General features: G+C 43.3%; 1 long non-coding RNA gene across 1 annotated transcript; it reads right to left on the bottom strand.

Moving 5' to 3' along the window:
- Window positions 1-9,009: 9,009 nt before the first annotated feature.
- On the bottom strand, window positions 9,010-11,268 carry LOC120390716. The gene is made up of 3 exons (XR_005591119.1): window positions 11,187-11,268; window positions 10,805-10,858; window positions 9,010-9,066 (listed from the first exon to the last, which is right to left on the bottom strand). It is a non-coding gene; the product is annotated as an uncharacterized LOC120390716 (long non-coding RNA).
- Between the last annotated feature and the right edge of the window lie 8,645 nt (window positions 11,269-19,913).

Genomic DNA, 19,913 nt, shown 5'->3' with positions numbered 1-19,913 from the left:
GAGCCATTAACTGAACTTTCTGATAATGTTTCCATCTGCAACCCTCTAATTTTATCTGATTTTCAAATATTTCCTTTTTAACTTTGAAATTCTCACTGCCATGTGCATTTTTGGCAGAACTACTGTATTCTGATAAGATTGCTTACAATAACTTTATGTTATCAAAAAAACTTTGAGTGGGAATTATTTTAGTTTTGTTTGGTAGTTGCATTACAAACTTAATGGGTGATACTCAGATGTCCAAGTACTGTAGTTGCTGCAGTCTGGAGCAGAAAGAGGTCAGAGTGTATGCTGTATAAAAGCCTTGGATGTGCTCTTGCTCCTTCTGTGCTCTTATGGAACTTTTTTCCCCACATAGGAATCTTGTTCTGGTTCCCACTCTGTTCCTACAGACTTTATAAACTTTGCAGGAGCCCTGAGTGTTTAAGCCTTCGAGGATTCATGGACTTTTTTTTCCTCTACCCCTATGGACAGAGCTTGTTCTGGCAGGCTGAAAAACCTGCTTCTTCCACAGGGAGGGAGACTAACTTAATTCTGAAGCCATGGTGCAAATTGCTACAGCATACAGCAGTATAGCCATGGGGCCTCACACTGTGACTACTACCTACAAAGCATGTAAGAGGAGTGAGCAGCTGAGCCTCCGGCTGCAGCTGAAACCTTAGGATTTGTCAAGAGGTAGGCTCTGAGCAAACAGAATTAGTGCCATGAATGCCTCTCACCTTCCGATGGTGAGACATGATGGGAAGAGGATTTGGAATGGGAATGTGTCTTAGTGAGGATGCTTCCTTGTAGCCTTTTCCTCAGTGGTGGCCTGGCTGGAGCTAGGGTGATCCAGGAGCCAGATGAAAAAGGGACTTGGAAGTTAGAGAAGAATTTGCAACCAAAGGAGTAATGAGAACACAGCCTGAGGCAGCTCCAAGGCAGAAGTAGAGGTGGGAGGTTGGAGCAAGGGAAGAAGCTTCTGCACTCTCAAAAGCAAAGGAAAGAGCCTTGCCTAGCCAAATACAGTCTAGATGGCAATTCAGGTAAATCTTCACGACAAACATTGTGCAGGTACCTTTTCTTGTGTCTTCCTAGAGTAGACATAAATGGAACAATGGAATCTGGGAGTCAAATTTGGGGTTGACCTTATTTATATGGTGCTATATGTTAGCAAGTGTGCATGGCACTGCCTTGAGGTGCCCAAGGCCTGATGCTCTACTGCCTTGCACCATGTGTCATCATTCACATCTTCTCAAGGTTTAAAATGCTGTAAAATCAGAATGGTAAATGATACAGAAGGGGAAAGATTCTAACTGATACATTCTACAGGATAGAAGTGGAGACATCACTGAGATGGTATCTGTGTTGGGGGAGGCACAAATGATGTAGTACCAGAAAGGAAAGGGCCAAAAGCGCATAGAATTATCTTTTATATTTAGATTTGGGTTTTTTTTGTGAGAGTTTGTAATCTTTTGCCTTATAATTATTGTATACGTCATAGTGTGTTAGCAACTGTGTTTTGGTCGGGTCTTTTTCTGTGAGTTTGTTTTTGATATAGAGATTTCAAAAAGGTCAATAAGAATTAGACTCAGAGAAGTTATGGATAGGCTTCTTCAGCCCAGATCTGTTCCTGGGCTGCGTTCAGTGTAGCTAGGGTACAGTAAAAATAGCTGATGGTTTTGTGACATGTAGCAAGATGGGTCTGTAGCAGGAGCCACTAGATCCAATGGGCAGTGACCCCTGACATGAGGCAGATATTTATGTCTTACCATTTCTGGTGTTTTTCTTTAAAGCTCCCACTTCTGGAATCAGGTGACTACAGCAGAATCTCAGGGGTGGGGGGTTGTTTGGTCTTTTTTTAAAGTAAGTTTTAGTCCTTGTGGAGGAAAGCTTGAAAATATGAACCCTAAAGACTCAAATTCAAGAGGCAAATAAAAAGAACCCTAAATATCATTATTTTTAAGCTAAACTCATGAATTTTGGGACCTGAATTATAGTTTTTAAGTGCTTGGAGGCTGGCAATTCTAGCATGACCTTTGTAGCCCCAAACCACATCATGTGGAGTCAGTAGCCACTGACGCCAATGACTACTGGCACCCTTCCCTTTCCTGACTGCAAGGGGAAGAGGAGGGAGCATTCCCTGGTGCCATGCTGATCCTAGTTTGCCCCTCCTCTTCTTTTGTCCATAAAGAGTGGGAGAGGACAGAGCTGGGATCCTGCCTGTGTTCCACATGCAGCACAGAACAGGCAGCTCTGTTGAGAGCACAGAGGTACCTGTTGCAGCGTGCTCCATGATCCACAGCTTCAGAACTGTGAGGTGAAAAGAGAACATACAATTTACAAGATTTCACAGAGAGTTAGGTCAGGCTAGATACTTCCCTCCTCACCAGATATTTGCCATGCCAGTGAGTTTGAAAGACAAAACTATCCTTATTTCCTTGATGCAATCTGTAATCATGATAGTGGTGAGTTCAAAGCTAGAAGTTCCTGGGTGAGTCAATGAAGGTTTTATTTCAATGTGAGGGGTGAATTGGTGTGGGAGACTATTTGATCCTCAGTTGCAGTGGGATGGGAGCTCAGTTTTGTTGTCTACTCTGAAGATTCACAATGTGGGAGAGGATACCGTTATAGATACAGTCAGGAAAGATAAGGGAAACAAACCTAAAGTGACATTTTTGTTTTGAGGAATCTAGGCTGAGTGTCCCCAAAGCCAGACATCCCCAGGAAATGGAATAATATGATGATATTTAATATCATTTCTAGTGGCAGAATTTCAGGCTGCTGATTCTTGGAGTTGAATCAAATCCACTATACATATGAGTTAGCAGCTGAGTGCCTAAAGCCTGCTTAAGTTCTCAGTAGCACCAATCACTGTGAAGGCACACATGATTGATTACGCTGCCTTTCTGTTCTTGTCATGTTGAGGGTTAGCAAGGGCCTTTTGGAGGAAATAGAGAGAGGTGAGCTTTGGAGTCATGTAAATACACCAGAATCCCAGCTTTTATTTTTTTTAAGTACGTTTCTAGTCCTTATTGTGGTTGATAATAAGCTTGAAAATGCCAACCCTAAAGGTTCAAAAGCCAGAGGGCAAATAAAAAACTCCAAATGTGTGATTTTAAAAATCTCCTGCTTTTTAAGACAGTCTCATAATTTTGTGGGCCTTAACTCGTTATTTTTGCACATTTGGGTTTGGCCATCGATGCAGTTCCCGCTGAAGACTTCTGCTAACCCCAGCCTAGAAACAGAGCCAAATTCAGAGGTGAGTCTAAGGGAGTCAGAGTTGCTATACCTTAAACTATCTTCCAGCCCCCACTATGCTATGGCTCAGGAGGATTTAAATTGGTGTAACTCCCATGTAGAGGGGCCAGAAGAGACAGGCAGCAAGAAAAGTAACTAATGAGGGTACAAGAGGGCATAAATTAAAGTAGCTTCCACCCTACTTTAACTTGTAGCTTCTTGAATATTCATCTTCAGCTCAGCTACTGCCCTCCTTCCTCCCTCCCCATTCTCTCGAGCCCTGACACATGGGGCAATGGCTAGCTGAGCTGGATTTGCCAGACACCTTTCTGCATGGATGTCCCTCCTGACCAATCCTGGTCTGGCTTTGTGTCGCTCTGTGACAAAGGTCACCCACTCCTCTGATTCTAAGGAGCCTCCTTCTTGGCTGGCAGGAAGAGAGCTCCACCCCCACCTTACCCTGACCTGGGGGAGAATGAAAGGGCCAGTAACTTTCACCACCTGCTGCAGCAGAGTTTGCCCTCTCACCCTGCCGTGTGCTACAGGGCAGGGTTTATCTAGGGGAGATTGTATTGGCGTGTGATGAATGGATGGATGAGTTTCCCTGTCAGTTTGGGTCAAACTAGAATCCCATCTGGGTATTCCCATTATTATTATTTGTCGTTTGTATCATATTTCAGTCTGTCACAACTTTGGGGCTGACATAGGCTTTGCATAGGTAAATTTATTAGGCTCTTTGGTTCAGGGAGGAGAAGCCCTTACATCTCCCAGAATGGTGGATTCAGAGTGCAGCTGGGACAGAGAGCACTCATCAGCAGAAGCTGCTTTGAAGTCTGTCTTAGGCCTGGTCTACACTACGCGTTTAAACCGATTTTAGGAGCGTTAAACCAATTTAATGCCGCACCCATCCACACTACGAGGCCCTTTATATCGATATAAAGGGCTCTTTAAAACGGTTTCTGTACTCCTCCCCAACGAGAGGAGTAGCGCTAATATCGGTATTACCATATCGGATTAGGGTTAGTGTGGCCGCAAATTGACGGTATTGGCCTCCGGGCGGTATCCCACAGTGCACCACTGTGACCGCTCTGGACAGCAATCTGAACTCGGATGCAGTGGCCAGGTAGGCAGGAAAAGCCCCGCGAACTTTTGAATATCATTTCCTGTTTGCCCAGCATGGAGCTCCGATCAGCACGGGTGGCGATGCAGTCCCAAATCCAAAAAGAGCTCCAGCATGGACCGTACGGATGTGATCGCTGTATGGGCAGACAAATCTGTTCTATCAGAGCTCCGTTACAGAAGACGAAATGCCAAAGCATTTTAAAAAAATCTCCAGACAGAGGCCACAGCAGGGACTCAGCACACTGCTGCGTGACAAGCGTAACGGAAAGCCAAAGAATCAAATGGACGCTCATGGAGGGAGGGAGGGGGGACTAAGGACTCAAGCTATCCCACAGTTCCTGCAGTCTCTAAAAAGCATTTGCATTCTTGGCTGAGCTCCCAATGCCTGTAGGGTCAAACACATTGTCCAGGGTGGTTCAGGGCATAGCTCATCAATTTACCCCCCAACCCCCACCCCCAGAAGGAAAAGGGAAAAAAATCGTCTCTTGACTTTTTTAAATGTCACCCTATGTCTACTGAATGCTGCTGGTAGACGCGATGCTGCGGCAGTGAACTGCAGCATCCTCTCCCCCCCTCCCTGGTGGCAGATGGTACAATATGACTGCTATCCATCGTCATCATCAGCCCATGAGTGCTCCTGGCTGGCCTCAGGTGAGGTCAGCCGGGGGCGCCTGGTGGCAGACGGTACAGTGCAGTAGGACTGGTATCCGTCCTCGTCATCAGCCCGTGAGTGCTCCTGGCTGGCCTCAGGTGAGGTCGGCCGGGGGCGCCTGGGTAAAAATAGGAATGACTCCCCGTCATTCCCAGTAGATGGCACAGAATGGCTGGTAACCGTCTTCATCATAGCAACTAGGGGCTGAGCTCCATCAGTCCCCGCCCTTCATGTGTAAAGAAAAGATTCTGTACTGCCTGGACTATCATAGCAGCGGGATGCTGGGCTCCTCTTCCCCACACTGCTTAATGTCCTGCCTGGACTATCATAGCAGCTGGAGGCTGCCTTCCCCTCATTTTATCTCACTAACAAGTCACTGTTTCTTATTCCTGCATTCTTTATTACTTCATCACACAAATGGGGGGACACTGCAACGGTAGCCCAGGAAGGGAAGCAACAGGTGGGGTTGTTGCAGGGGCACCCCCTGTGAATGGCTCATCATTTCTGCGGGATCTGACACGGATTGGCTGTGCTCTCTGGTTCTCTGATACACTGGTTCTCTAGTACACTTGCCCCATATTCTAGGCAGGACTGATTCTATTTTTAGATACCATAAAGGAGGGATTGACTCGGGGAATCCAGGGAAAAAGGGCGCGAAATGATTGTCTGCCGTTGCTTTCCCAGAGGAAGGAATGACTGACGACATTTACCCAGAACCACTCGCGACAATGATTTTTGCCCCATCAGGCATTGGGATCTCAACCCAGAATTCCAAGGGGCGGGGGAGACTGCAGGAACAATGGGATAGCTACAGAATAGCTACCCACAGTGCAACGCTCCAGAAATCGATGCTAGCCTCAGACCATGGATGCACACCATCGAATTAACGTGCTTAGTGTGGCCGCGTGCACTCGACTTTATACAATCTGTTTTACTAAACCGGTTTATGTAAAATCAGAATAATCCCGTAGTGTAGACGTACCCTTAGTGGCAGCTCTAACCCTCTCTCTGCGAATGGAATGTGGCTTGTAGAACAAGCCACAGGTGCAAAGTTGAGTGGACTGGACATTATCAGTAGGTAGGTATCCATTTTGACCTTGATATCTGCCAACCAGGACCAAGGCTGTTGCACTCATGCTCTGATTGAGCAGCTGCAACCACCCTCCTCCTTCATTTGTTTACATTTTTGTTCATTTAATAAAGTTGCAGCCATAAATGCCATTAACTTTTCCTTTGGTCATGAGAGTCCCTTTGAGGATCCCTTGGGCAGCGGCTCTTCATGTGAGACTTCCTTATGCAGCAGAAAGTGGGTGTAAGTATGCTGCATCAGCAAGTCTGTCTTCCACCACCTCATGCATGACCCTGAATTTGACTCAGATGCTGCTGAAGGATGTTCTGATACCAGACAATGGAAGATATTTTGCAAGCTTTTATCTCTTAGCATTTACCAGTGAGTTGAGCTGTTTTATTTTTGTTGGTACAGCTAAGCTCCCCATCCCTCTTTGACTTTGTGACTTGGTAAATATTAAGCATCACTAATTTAACCCTGCTGTGGTTGCCAATTTAATATGTGTCCTTAGTTACCCAGGGCATCTGAGATTATTTGTAGTTTTGTCCAGTTTTGATACAAAATTAGACAAAACTTTAGGCAGAATTTTGCTTTGTGTTTTAGCATGTATTTGACCATGAAACTCCAACTGAAACTTGAGATTCATGAACCCACATGAATTGGAACCAAAATTGCAGACACCTCTGAACTAAAGCTGACAATTTTTGCATGTTCAAGTTCTGCTGCAGGAGTTCTATCCTGTGAGGTACTCAGCACCTCACATGATCAGACCCCAAATTGATTAATTTGGGACATAGCTTAGATTGGTGGGGGTTTTTAAACAGTCCTTGGGGAAATAATGATAATTTACTGAGTCTGTCACTGCAGAGAAAGTGAATGAGCTTTGGAATGGTTTCAATCTGTCACAGTTAAGTAATTTAGGCTAACATTCTATATCTTTGTAAGTTATTTGACTTTCAAAAGTTTAATAATGAACTGCTTTTAATATGGAATGAATAGATTTCCTTTGGGAGTGAGGGATGTAAGGCAGATTGTTAACAGGTAGCCTAAGTAGTGCAGCACCAAACAAACATCTTTTAAAGTTCTCTTTCTGATGACATCTTACTGTACAAGAGTTCGCCGGGGCTCGACCCTCTCCGGGGCGGTGGGGAGCCACACTGGCTCACTACACACAGTTGGTCCCGGGGAATTAGTCCGTCCGGGGGGGTCTCCCTCGGTAGCCCTTGCTGTAGCCGGCCGAAATGCGGTTAGCCCGGCCCTGGCTCAGGGTGGGGCAACACTGCTAAGTCAGGAGCTCAGGCCCCCAGGCAGGGCTGAGCAGTAACAATAGTATTAAGCCCGGCCCTAGGTCAGGGTGGGGCACAAACACTGAGTCAGAAGCTCAGGCCCTCAGGCAGGGCTGAGCAGTAACAATAGTCTCCGGCCTCCTCAGGCCAGGGAGAGGGGGAGTCTGCAACCCACGAGTTGGGTGGCAGGGGGGACGCAGGTCCTCCCACTCCACTGCATCCCAGCCCGGGGCCCTAGCAGCGGCTGAAGATCCGCTGCTGAGTCAGTGGGGATCCTGGCCACAACACACCAACATGGGCTTGGGTGGTGCTGCAGCCAGACTGGGGTCGGCTGCCCCTGGGCTACTTCCACACTCCCCCTCGGGCCCTACCTGGGTCCTGGTGTTGGCCTCTGGGGGATCCAGGAGCATGGGTTCTTCGGGGCAGGGGTTGATCGGCAGGTCCGGCAACTCCTCCGGGTAGTGGGCGCAGGGCAGGCCCGGCAACTCCTCCGGGTAGCGGGCACAGGGCAGGTCCAGCCAGTTTGGGCAACCGCCTTGGGCCGCAGGGGTTTCCCAGTCATGGGCTCCACTAGGGACATCTGCTCTCTCCAGTGGCTGGGCTCCTACTGAGCTCTGAGGGCCGGCCTTTATAGTTCCGGGTCGCTGCCTGACCCTCTGAGGGGCGGGCTCAGTGCTCCCTAGCTCCACCCACTCCGGCCTCCGGATGGGCTCTTCCCCCTCCGGGGCGGTGGGGAGCCACACTGGCTCACTACACACACACCCCTCCTCAAGTCTGGCTCCTCTCCGAGGCGGGACAGGAAGTCTGCATTCGCATGCTCCTTACTAGCCCTATGCTGGATGGTGCAAGCATAGGGCTGTAAGGCTAGATACCATCGCAGTAGTTGGTCATTATTATTTTTCATTTTCATCAACCATTGGAGGTGGGCATGGTCCGTGACTAGCGTGAATGGAGCCCCAAGGAGGTAATACCATAGGACATCACAGACCCACTTCACAGCAAGGGCCTCTTTCTCAACCACAGCGTAGTTCTTCTCCTGAGGAAATAATTTTTGGCTGAGGTATAGAACTGGGTGGTCCTCTCCATCAACTTCTTGGGACAGGACGGCCCCCAACTCCACCTCTGAGGCTGAGCAGTACATAGTATTAAGCCCAGGCCCTAGGTTAGCACATAGTATTAAGCCCAGGCCCTCTGAGGGGCGGGTTCAGAGCTCCCTAGCTCCGCCCACTCCAGCCTCCGGATGGGCTCTTCCCCCTCCGGGGCGGTGGGGAGCCACACCGCCTCACTACACTTACAATGCTGAAATAGCTGACGCTGAGAAAATAATGTACCTCTCACATGCTCATCATCTTTTAGAGAGTGCTGATGGAATAAATAGTACATTGGAGCCACTGGAGAAAACAGATTTGGAGGTGAAGGGTAGGTGGTTGAATAAGAAATGTCCATTATGTACTTTCATTTGAGTCAAGTCCCAGAATAACAGTAGGCTTTCCCCACATTTGGCCTTTTAGGTAAATATAGCCTTTGTTCTTCAGATCGATTCAATCAGGTTAATATAAACTCAAGGGCATCCTTCATTTCATCTTCTAGGTGAAGAATGTGTGTTTAATATGTTTTGATTAAAAAAAATAAGTCACTGGGTTTGACAGAGGAAGTCAACGCATGTTGAGTCCATTTCTGACAGTTCCCCTTACCCCGTGAATAAGGTGCTGAATCTCCTTTGTTAAATTGGAAAATAGTTCATGAATCATTCTGTAGATTGGACATGTGCATGCCAATAACCCAGTGTTTTATTTAGCAGTAAAACTGGGATCAACAGTGTCCTTCTGCTTACAGAGAGAGCCCATTACATATTCTTTTTTAATTTTACAGGTTATTTTATTTTACTGCCTTATATATGGTTGTCAAAATATGAATGTGGCTTCCATGCTTTGAAAAGCCATTCACAGTATTAGTACCCAAACTGCTCATCTCCCCTCTCTTTTTACTTCCTTTGAAAATTTTCCTCTCATGTTCTCAAGCTCCTACCCTGCTATCTCGTCTACAGCTCCAGTCCTGCAAACACTTACACATGTGCTTAACTTTATGCATGCGAGTAGTCCAGGTGAAGTCAATGCGATTATTCATATGTGTAAAGGTAAGCACATGCATAGATGTTTGCAGGAATGGGGCTTAAAATATGCTCTATTTTTTGAATTGTGGTAGACTCTTTGAGCCCCTGTCACATAGCAAGACCCCATTGTGCTAGAAGCTATACAAACCGAGAACACTAAGTTCTAACTTAGCCAGAAGTTACTGACTATGCTAAAGTCCCTCTGCTTTAGGAATTACTGGGTGAAATTCTAAGGCTTGTGTTATGCAGGAGGTTAGGCAAGTCTACTAAGTGGTCCCTGCAGCCCTTAAAATATATATGTATGTAGAGGGGAGGTAAGCCAGTATACTTACCAATTCTGCTACAGAATTCCTTTACTGGCTTTATGTATTTGTACAGATCATGAATTCCTATCCTTGCAAGAGAGTACAGATGAATTTTTCCTTTAAAAGCTTTCTTTCTCTTCTTAGGAATCCAGTACAGTCTTTATCATAAGACAGTTACGCACATATACAATAGAATCATAGAATTCAAGATCAGAAGGGACCATTATGATCATCTAGTCTGACCTCCTGCAAGATGCAGGCCACATAAGCCGATCCACCTACTCCTTAAGCAAGCGACCCCTGCCCCATGCTTCGGAGGAAGGCGAAAAACCTCCAGGGCCACTGCCAATCTACCCTGGAGGAAAATTCCTTCCCGACCCCAAATATGGCGGTCAGCTGAACCCCGAGCATGCGGGCAAGACTCTCTAGCCATACCCTCTGGAAAAAGGCTAACAATATCCTATCATTGACCCATTGTACTAATTACCAGTGTGGCACTTAATTGACCTATTGACTAAGCCTGTTATCCTATCATACTATCTCCTCCATAAACTTATCTAGCTTAATCTTAAAGTCATGGAGGTCCTTCGCCCCCACTGTTTCCTTCTGTTTAATTTCAAGTTCCTTTTTATGAGTAAGTCCAAAGATAAACAGATAGGAGTAAGTCCAAAGATAAACAGCACAGCAGTTACAATGCTAGACTAACCTCACCAACTAGACACTTGTTATTTTCCTTTAAGATTAAGAACAAAACACAGGGCCTAAATTCATATTTATTTTTATATATACATATAAATAAGGGATTGGGACTTCTGACAAGCAGAGATCTTCTGCTTTAATGTATGCTTACACTGGGTATTATATCGCCAATTAAATAAAAACATTTAGTTGTACCACCTAACCAGTTGTTTCAGTATCCACGCTATTTAGCACATACACAACTTCAAATAAGAAAAAAACCCTTGACAATAACTGTAGCTGTTAGGTGTGCAGTGTCTTTGGTTCAGTGATGTAATACATCTCACAAAGATATTTTACCTCCAGTCTGAGATTCCTCCTTCATGGTGTTTCGAGTCTCAATCCCGCTGACTTCTGTAAAATTACAGAAAACTGTGTTAAGTATCAGGAGGTAGCCGTGTTAATCTGTATCCACAAAAACAAGAAGGAGTCTGGTGGCACCTTAAAGACTAACAGATTTATTTGGGCATAAGCTTTCGTGGGTAAAACACCACTTCAGATCCAACCACAGATTCAGTCTGGGTTATCCCTGACAGTTCTATCTCCTCCTGCAAATCCAATGGGTGCTCAACATGGCTGTCAGTGCTGTACCCGACAGAACTCACTACTGCTTAGCCAGGAGCTTCCAGCTTCTAACTAAGGGGCTATGTGTGTATATGTGGAGTGTATGTGCTTAACATACAAGGGATGTCTGCCCTTAAATGGAGTCTTCCACACCAGCTTCAAACAGCTACTGAGCATGGTTAACAACTTCCTGCGCTCCCTCTCCTGTGCTGAAACAGCAACTACTTCTTTGCAGTCACTCAAGGCTCTATACCGCCACCTTGTCTGGGAATGTTTCCATATCAGCTCAGAGCAAGTAGAAACAGCAGCTCTAATTACAGCAATAAGTGTTAGCCGAACACCATGAAATAAGAAAAAGAAAAGGGGGTTACATGTGGATCTGTTAATGCTTGCGGGAGGGGGTGGAGTTCTCTTCAGGCTTTTTGGACTTCTCCCATCAGGAGGCCCAACCAAAGCCTTTAGAACCAGTGAACATGGGGATAAGGCAATGCGGTGCTGGGACCATACTGAAATTCGGTTGAGGTTCATTTAACTGGTGTGAGGACACTTCCTTTTGCTGCATTCTTGGTGCAATAACCTTATTATGTTTATTCTGTGAAAAAAAATGTTAGTTTGGCCACTAAAAAGAAAAAGGCAGGAGGAGAAAAAGAAATGTAGTTACTGCTGTGAAGGGAGCTTGGAGAGTGGCCTCCTTTCTACAGCCAAAGAGTACAGATGCTTAAGTTCATCCCTAGTGTATCTCTACTGAAGTTAATGAGATTAAACCAGGCATGAATGTGATCTGTACAGTCTGATGCTCTTCTTACTTACACCAGTGCAAATCTATTGATCTCAGTTGAGTTACTTCTGATTTACACAGCTGTAAATGAGAGGAGAATCAGATCCAACCAGCATTTGCACTTGTAATTCAGGCTTCCCCCCTGTCTTGTCAATGTCCTGCTACCCGACCTGGAGGTTCCACCTTTAGTGATGAGTGCTTTACTAGTGAGTTCCATTCCCATGTCCATTCAGTTCTTAGCTTCTTTTCTGAGTTTGCCAAAGAGCTTGCTCTTTAATGTAAATTGCAGTGGGGTTTATTGTGAAATGAACACTTCTCTGCTAGGGACTTGACAAAAAACCATCATATTTCACCTCGGATGAATCATCAGATGAAAAATAGCTTTCAGAGGAGGTGCTTAGTGCTTACTTAGTACCAAAGTAATGGACTTTTTGTTGCGAATTATACTGAAAGAACCCTGAACTCAGTTTCTATCATTTCATTTTGCTTGGATTTAATTTATTACAGTAATATCAAATTCTATCAATACAGGAATGGGAAAAATATTTAAGCATTTGTAAACACTGGCCTAATTTTATTTTTCCTTTTTAAAATTGAGTCTGCCAGTAGGGCTTCAATTGCCAGGAGAGCAATTAAAATAATTTGCCAATAGGCATCTTTGCCAGAGGACAGACACAGACACATGTTTTCTTACCATAACAAAAATCTGTAACCTTCAGTGTTGCATATTATAATGCAGGGGTAGGCAACCTATGGCACGCATGCCGAAGACGGCACATGAGCTGATTTTCAGTGGCACTCACACTGCCCGGGTCCTGGCCACCAGTCTGGGGGGCTCTGCATTTTAATTTAATTTTAAATGAAGCTTCTTAAACATTTTAAAAAACGTATTTATGTTACATACAACAGTAGTTTAGTTATATATTATAGACTTATAGAAAGAGACCTTCTAAAAACGTTAAAATGTATTAGTGGCACGTGAAACCTCAAATCATAATGAATAAATGAAGACTCGGCACACCACTTCTGAAAGGTTCCCGACCCCTGTTATAATGCATTGAGACATATCTGTCCTCTAGTAATATGGCATAAATGGTTGTTCTATCTTTCTGTTTCTATATAGCATGCAATTAATTACAGGGATTCAGAACATCAGTTTCTTCCCATCATCATTCTAATCTACATGCCTTTGTGGGGTAGAAAGGGGTCATTTTAACTTGGCCACCAAGCAATTTTAAAAGTGACTACAAATATTTAGTGTAAAGAAACAAGAAATGGTAGGCCAGCTCTTTCCAATTGTTTCTCTGACTGCCAACTCAGGGGTGTGACTACCCCTGTTTTAGTCACAGGAGTGCTTTTACTACCATGATTGAAACCAAGCAAAATATCAGTTATTAACTGTGGTTGTTTTATTGTTAAAGAAGGGAAAAGAAAAGGTTACACAAAATAAGGCAAAGGACAGAACACAAATGATAAACTGGTTACTTCCCTTCCAATCTCTTCTGTATGTCTCTCTGTGGAGAGCTTTTAATGGAGATTACACCTTTGGAGTGTGGACACCCTCTGGGGGCATTCTTTGTTTGGTAAGTTAAGACCAAAGTATGTTGTTTCCCAATTTATTGTGATCTCGGTTTAGTATCTTATTAGATACTTTATGTATGGTTTATGTATGGTTCACATCCACAGTTGGTCAATTCAGTTCATAGTCCAGGAGTACTCATGGGGTACGTCTAGGCTGCAGGAAAAAAACCCATGTCTGGCCTGGTCAGCTGACCCAGGCTCATGAGGCTTGGACTGCTGGGTTAGCTCAAGCTGCAATGAACTCTTCATTGAGATTGCACCTTGGATCCCTTTGGAAACTGCCTCTAGTGCAGAATGCAGTGGCTTGCTTCTCAGGAGGACTTTCTTGTTGTGAATACATAATACGAGAGCCAGGGTCTGCACTTGCTGCAGGCTGGTTAGTAGATGGGGTTTAAGCAGTTGGTATTGGTTAGAGTTAGCTGAAAAATGGACAAAATAATTAAGCAAAAAATCCTCCAAATGTTAAAATTGTGTTGATTTTGTTGGGTTTAAAATGGATCTCTCTCTCTCTCTCTCTCTCTCTTTCTCTGTATATATATGTGTGTGTGTGTGTAAATATATATGTATATAAATGTATCATATATATTTTGGATTTTTTTAATTTTTTCATTTTCCCTCTCTTCTCCTTTTTTGGGGGGGAGGGGAGGGTTTGTTTTGGGTTTTTTTTGTTTTGGCCATTGAGTACAATAAAATGAGAAATGTCCAGAACTTTTTTTCTCACATTTTCTTTTACTTCTTTCTACTCTGTAACTGTCCAAAACTTCTGCTTTGGAAAAGTTACAGCGTGGCAAAGTCACTGTTTCATTTTTTCTTTTTGTCATTTTGTAATTTTATTAAACATGAGAAATTTTGAAACATTAGAGTGGAAAAAGGGGGGGGGGGGAAAGGAGGGGAGGAGACCCCACTCCCACCTCCACCCTGGATGTCATTCATTTTATTGCCATCAGTGGCAAGTTGTAGGGGAAAATACAAAATTTCTCTTTAAAACATCAGTTTTTGAAAACAAAGCAAATCTTCAGTTCTTGGTCTGAAATAGCCCCAATCTGTTGACTATCATGGCCTGCTACAAAGTCCATTTCTCTTCCTAGTCTTTTGGGGAGGGGCTGCGTGTGAGGCTCTGCAGCTGCAGTTTTGTTGTTTTTTGCTTTCTGTTTTCAGGAGACGGGTAGAGCTAGCTTAGATGTATTAATGTATTGTATTTTTAATGTACAATAAAGGTGCCTGGAGCACTGGCTAGGCAGGTTTCTTATGTTTATATAAATCAAAATAAACTAACTAAATGAAGCAACCAAGAAGACCAGAGGCAATTTTGGATTTAGTTCCTGAGAAAATAAGAGCTATAATCAATTCACTAGAGGTTTGGGCATATTTCATTATGAGACTGCACTGCACAGTAGTGTCACACATTTCTAGATATGTCATTCTGACTCCAAAGTACAATATCACTTTTATTTCAAATAACCTGAAATTGCTTTGGGCTCTCACTGATCACAGGCCTGATGTTTTCAACTCCTTTTCATTCCTATAAGAAGAGATTTCACATCACTCTGAAGATAGGTTGTATTCTTTTATTTTTTTTAAAGGGTCTGATTCTGATTTCCTTAATCCCATGTAACTCTACTGACTTCAGTGGAATGACTCCTGTGTATGCTGGTGTCAGTTCGGAGAGAATGTCAGCTTCATTGATAAGAAAAGAGTTTGAGAGTTCTGTGTTCCATTCCTGCCTCTGTCCCTGACTTGCTGTGTGACCTTAAGCAAATCACTTGACTTATCTTTGCCTCTGTTTACCCATCTATAAAATAGGTATAATAACAGAGGTGTGAAGGATTGTCTAGTGCTTAGGGTGCTGGTCTGGGGCTTTGGTGACTGGGATTCCATTCCTTATTTTACCATAGACTGCCTGTGTGACCTTGGCCAAGTCACCTGGTCTCTTTGGGCCCCAGTTCCCAATCTGTAAAAAGGGCAGTGCAATTATCCTTCATCTCACATGGGTATTGTGGGGATAAACACATTAAAGATTGTGAATCATTCAGATACCATGGTGAAGTGTCTCATACAAGTGCTTAGGATGGATGGACTAGACAGACAGCTGCTTCACAGAGATGTTGTAAGACTTAACTAAATAATTTTGAAAAGACATTATTACCTTTGGATGGGAAGATGGTGGACAAATACCCTGTATTCTATTACACAGCATTACATTACCATTTTATTTGCAAACAAAAGAGTTCCAGATATATCCTCTAGCTCGCATGCACATTTGTAAATTGTTCCATATAATTTTATAGCAGACACATAATTGCTTAATTCTTTTGGTTGTCTTTAAGAAAACCTACAATATTTAAGGGATATTATTCGCTCTTAAATTCTGCATGGGGGATAGATTAGTTTCTGTGGAACCCTGTCTTAGAACACTGTTGATTTTATACCTATTAAATTCCATAGGACTCTTCCAGAGTTATAATTTTTCTTTTCTTAGCAAGCATTTTTACGTAATCAGGAGGTGTTCAAATACAACCTAGTGGGAGAGACATTAAACCTTAGCTAGACAAGATAAAATCCCTGCTTCCCAACCTCAATCAAAACTCCCTCCTTTCCTTCCTTGACTCAGTTCTCACATTCACAGTATCATACAAATTAACTATTTTAAAGATTCAATGAGTCATCTGGTGCCATCTTTATAGGGAACAATCTGCACTGGCCTATGGTATATTTCCCAATGCTTTCTGTGTTTAGGTGATGGCACTTTACTGTCTAAGGTCCTGTTCCTATAAAGGGATCTTTAAGTGTAAGGGTCCCTGCAGGTGAATCCCTTTGTAGGACTGGGGCCATAGAGATCTCCATACTAGTGGTGGGGATCTTCTGCTGCTTTTTCCAACCCCCGTCAGCATGGCTAAAAACTACTGTGGATGCAGGATGAAGCATAATGGTGCTTTCTCTTTTGTGGTACTCAATTTTAAAGTACCAGGCGTTGCAAAGGGGACCTTGGGCCTGATCCACCTCCCATGAAAGGCAGTCATTGAGTTAAAGTAGGCCCTATATAAATACAAAATTTACAGTTAGAGTAATAATGCTCATATCTATGTAAATTTTGTATTTATATAGGGCCTACTTTAACTCAATGACTGCCTTACGTGGTATGCCTTATATGCCTTATAAATAAATAAATAAATAAAAAGGACTATACTTCACTTTAATCCTGAATAATCTTTGCAGCCAAGTGGAACATGGAATTTGAGATTTTATAATTACATACTTTTTGTTTATAAAATGCATTTGTATGGATTTATAGTTCCCAACTGACAGGCCTGGACATCAGTCACCACCTCTGACAGAGACTAAACTCTATTTGAATCTGTGACTGCTTCCATAGAAAGCACAACAGTTTCCACAAGTTCACTAAACTACTGCCTGGCAGACCTGGGGACTAAAATCCTCGCTGCATGTTTCTCCACATTGCCCACCCTTGAAGTGACAGGATCACTGCTAGCTGTGCAATAAGGCAGTTCAAGTCTTCATATCCATTCAGTCATTTTCCTAAGTGTGTGATTTATCAGTGATCTGTCAGCAAATACCCAGAGATTTGTATTGTACTCCAAGTAATTTCTTATGTGCAAAATAGGTGTTGTCTATAGTGCAATCTCCTGGAGAGAAAGGTCATTTAGATCATCTGTTGTGTTAAAAATGAGTTTATTTTACCTACAGGTGTCACCCAGCAGGATAAGAGATTGATGTTTCAGCCAGTGGCTTTTGTCAAGCCGCTTGATGTTAGCAAACATCTCAACAAAGGCCCCTGATCACAATGCTGCTCTTCTATCCCAGTGGATGACACCTGTGAGTAAATAAACTCATTTCTAATGGAACAGGTGGCCTCCATGCCCTCTTATCCAAAAGACTGAGCCGCGGTGAATATTTATGGTTGGATTCAATGTAATCTTAATCTAGAAGGATACCTTTCTCACAGAATGGAGAACATGTTCATTTACTTTTTTACGCTGCAAAGAAAGAGAATGAAGAAGAAAAATACTCTCAAATGGGTGTGCTAGAAATCACCAGTCTTTTAAATCACCAGTCATGTTAAAAGAAATGTTTGTTTTATTGTGAAACTTACTGCTTGCAAAGATAAAAAGTGGGATTGTTTTGGCAGGGGCAGGGGGGAATTTACAAGAAAAGAATGTAGGAATGGCCCCAATTTGCATGCACATTTCCCTAGATAAGTTCACGTAGGCGATAGATTTAGAAAAGCATGCCTGGTATAAATGCCCAGTGCTGGTTTTTGTTCATCAGCATAGAAGCAGAGAGGATTTCAGTAAGTCTGCTTTTTTACACATGTCGAAGAAAAACTCAGTTCTCGCTTTTTGTTTGGGTGCAGCAAAATCAAATACTTTATTATTTCTCCAGTAATTACAATGGAGGGAGAGAGTGCCATAGGACACAGGGTCGCCCCAGTCCTGGACAGGTCTCTCAACTGGTAAACAATCACAGCAAGCCTTTATACCTTTGATACAGACAATTTCTAGCAATAATACAGACAGTAAAAAGCAACAACTACATTTTGTTTATACATAGCAGAAAGGCTTATCTTATTTGTCTCAGTCCTAAGAAAAAGCAAGCCTGCATTTTGGTTAGTGATTGCAAGGTCGTAATAACTTTGTACACAGTTCTTGTCCTGTCGCCTCGCACTATCTTTGCTCCTACAAGTCTCACGTCATTAGGGTTACAGTATGGCCTGACTCTTGCTAACTGACTGACACGCATTAAAATCCCCTTCAAATCCTTATTGAAGCTTTCCCTGCTTCCACACACACATAATATGTTCAATGAGGAATCAAAAGGACTGTAGTATTTGTAGCCAAACCTTTCACTTTGTATAGTGTCTCTAACAATGGTTCAAAAAAGACTTTCTAAAGATTTTTTTTTCCTTTTCCATGGACTAAATCATATAGTCCGCAGTCTTTACTCACATTCCTTGGTCCCATATATTTATTATGGTAGATTATTGGCTTTGACTCCCTCCCCCCAACCAATATTAATCTTAACAATTAATTTAAAATTGAATTAATGACTTTTTAGTTTAAGATTTTTAATTTTTCAAAGTAAAAACAGCATAACATTAATTGAGCTTTTTCATGATTGGGATGAAGGATGGGCTCATTTATCTATTTTTCTTATTAATTGTATTTATTCTTGTACCAATCCATAATGGGACACTATTGTGTTAAGTGCTGTATGAATCCCAAAGATCTTACAATTAAAATTGTAACAGGCCATGTTCTACAGTGTAACAACTGATATCTTTGAACTAAGAAAATACTTCAATACATGCATGGCTTTAGCCACAGGAGCTGACCTATAGATCTCAATGGGACTGCTAATGTGCTTAAAATTAAGTAGATGTGTAAGTGCTTTGCTGGTCAGTTGAAACGGTGTGAAAGGCTAATATGAGGGAATAGAGGGGAAGGGTAACAATAAGGAGATGTTACATAGCATAATTTTGTGAAATGCTGCGGGGTCTAAGTCAGTGTTTCTCAAACTGGGGTTGCCGCTTGTGTAGGGAAAGCCCCTGGCGGGCCGGGACGGTTTGTTTACCTGCCCTGTCCACAGGTCTGGCCAACTGCAGCTCCCACTGGCCGTGGTTCGCTGCTGCAGGCCAATGGGGGCTGCTGGAAGCAGTGGCCAGTAAGTCCCTCAGCCCACGCCACTGCCAGCAGCTCCCATTGGCCTGGAGCAGTGAACCGCGGCCAGTGAGAGCCACCATCAGACGGACCTGCGATTAGGGCAGGTAAACAAACTGGCCTGGCCCACCAGGGGCTTTCCCTACACAAGCGGCGACCCGTTTGAGAAACGTTGGTCTAAGTCATTTGTGTCTATATCAAATAGCTGTCCAAGACTGCCACTCATCCTGATCATCATGGGTGGCTGTGACATTACCCAGGTTACAATCTGGACTGATGAACAGCTCTGTCCACCCCCAGGTTGGAGAACTGAGAGCCTTTTACACTGCTTCACTACCCCTCCTGGTCTGCTTACACACAACCTTCAGCATGTAAATTATTTCCAGTTATACTATATGAGTGTTGTAGCCAACCACTCATAAATTACACTGCAGAACAACACCAGCAAATTCCCAGACCCAGACTTCTCCCAGAAATGTGTGTCTTGTCCAGGAGAGAGCTGGGCTGTACAATACAGGCTTGTATAAACTATGTCATTTTATTAATTGAAAATGATATGCACAAATCCTTTTATCCCAAATGGAGTTTCCCAAATACTTCAATTAAAACACACTAGTCTAGATAAATCAAGTTTATTAACTACAAAAGATAGGTTTTAAGTGACTATAAGTAATGAGGCATAAAAGTCAGAAAATAAAAGTAAAATGCAACTAATACCTAACAGGCTAAGTGAATTCAAAGCAAAGGTCTCTCTCACCACATGTTCCAGCAGTCTTACTGGCTGAATTCCTTTCAGTCAGGATCCCTCCCC

This window comes from Mauremys reevesii, linkage group 1 (genome assembly GCF_016161935.1).
Source record: "Mauremys reevesii isolate NIE-2019 linkage group 1, ASM1616193v1, whole genome shotgun sequence".
In the NCBI taxonomy this organism is placed as follows: Eukaryota; Metazoa; Chordata; order Testudines; family Geoemydidae; genus Mauremys; species Mauremys reevesii.
Note: the sequence above shows the minus strand (reverse complement) of the source record. Positions and strands in the feature narration are given on the sequence as shown.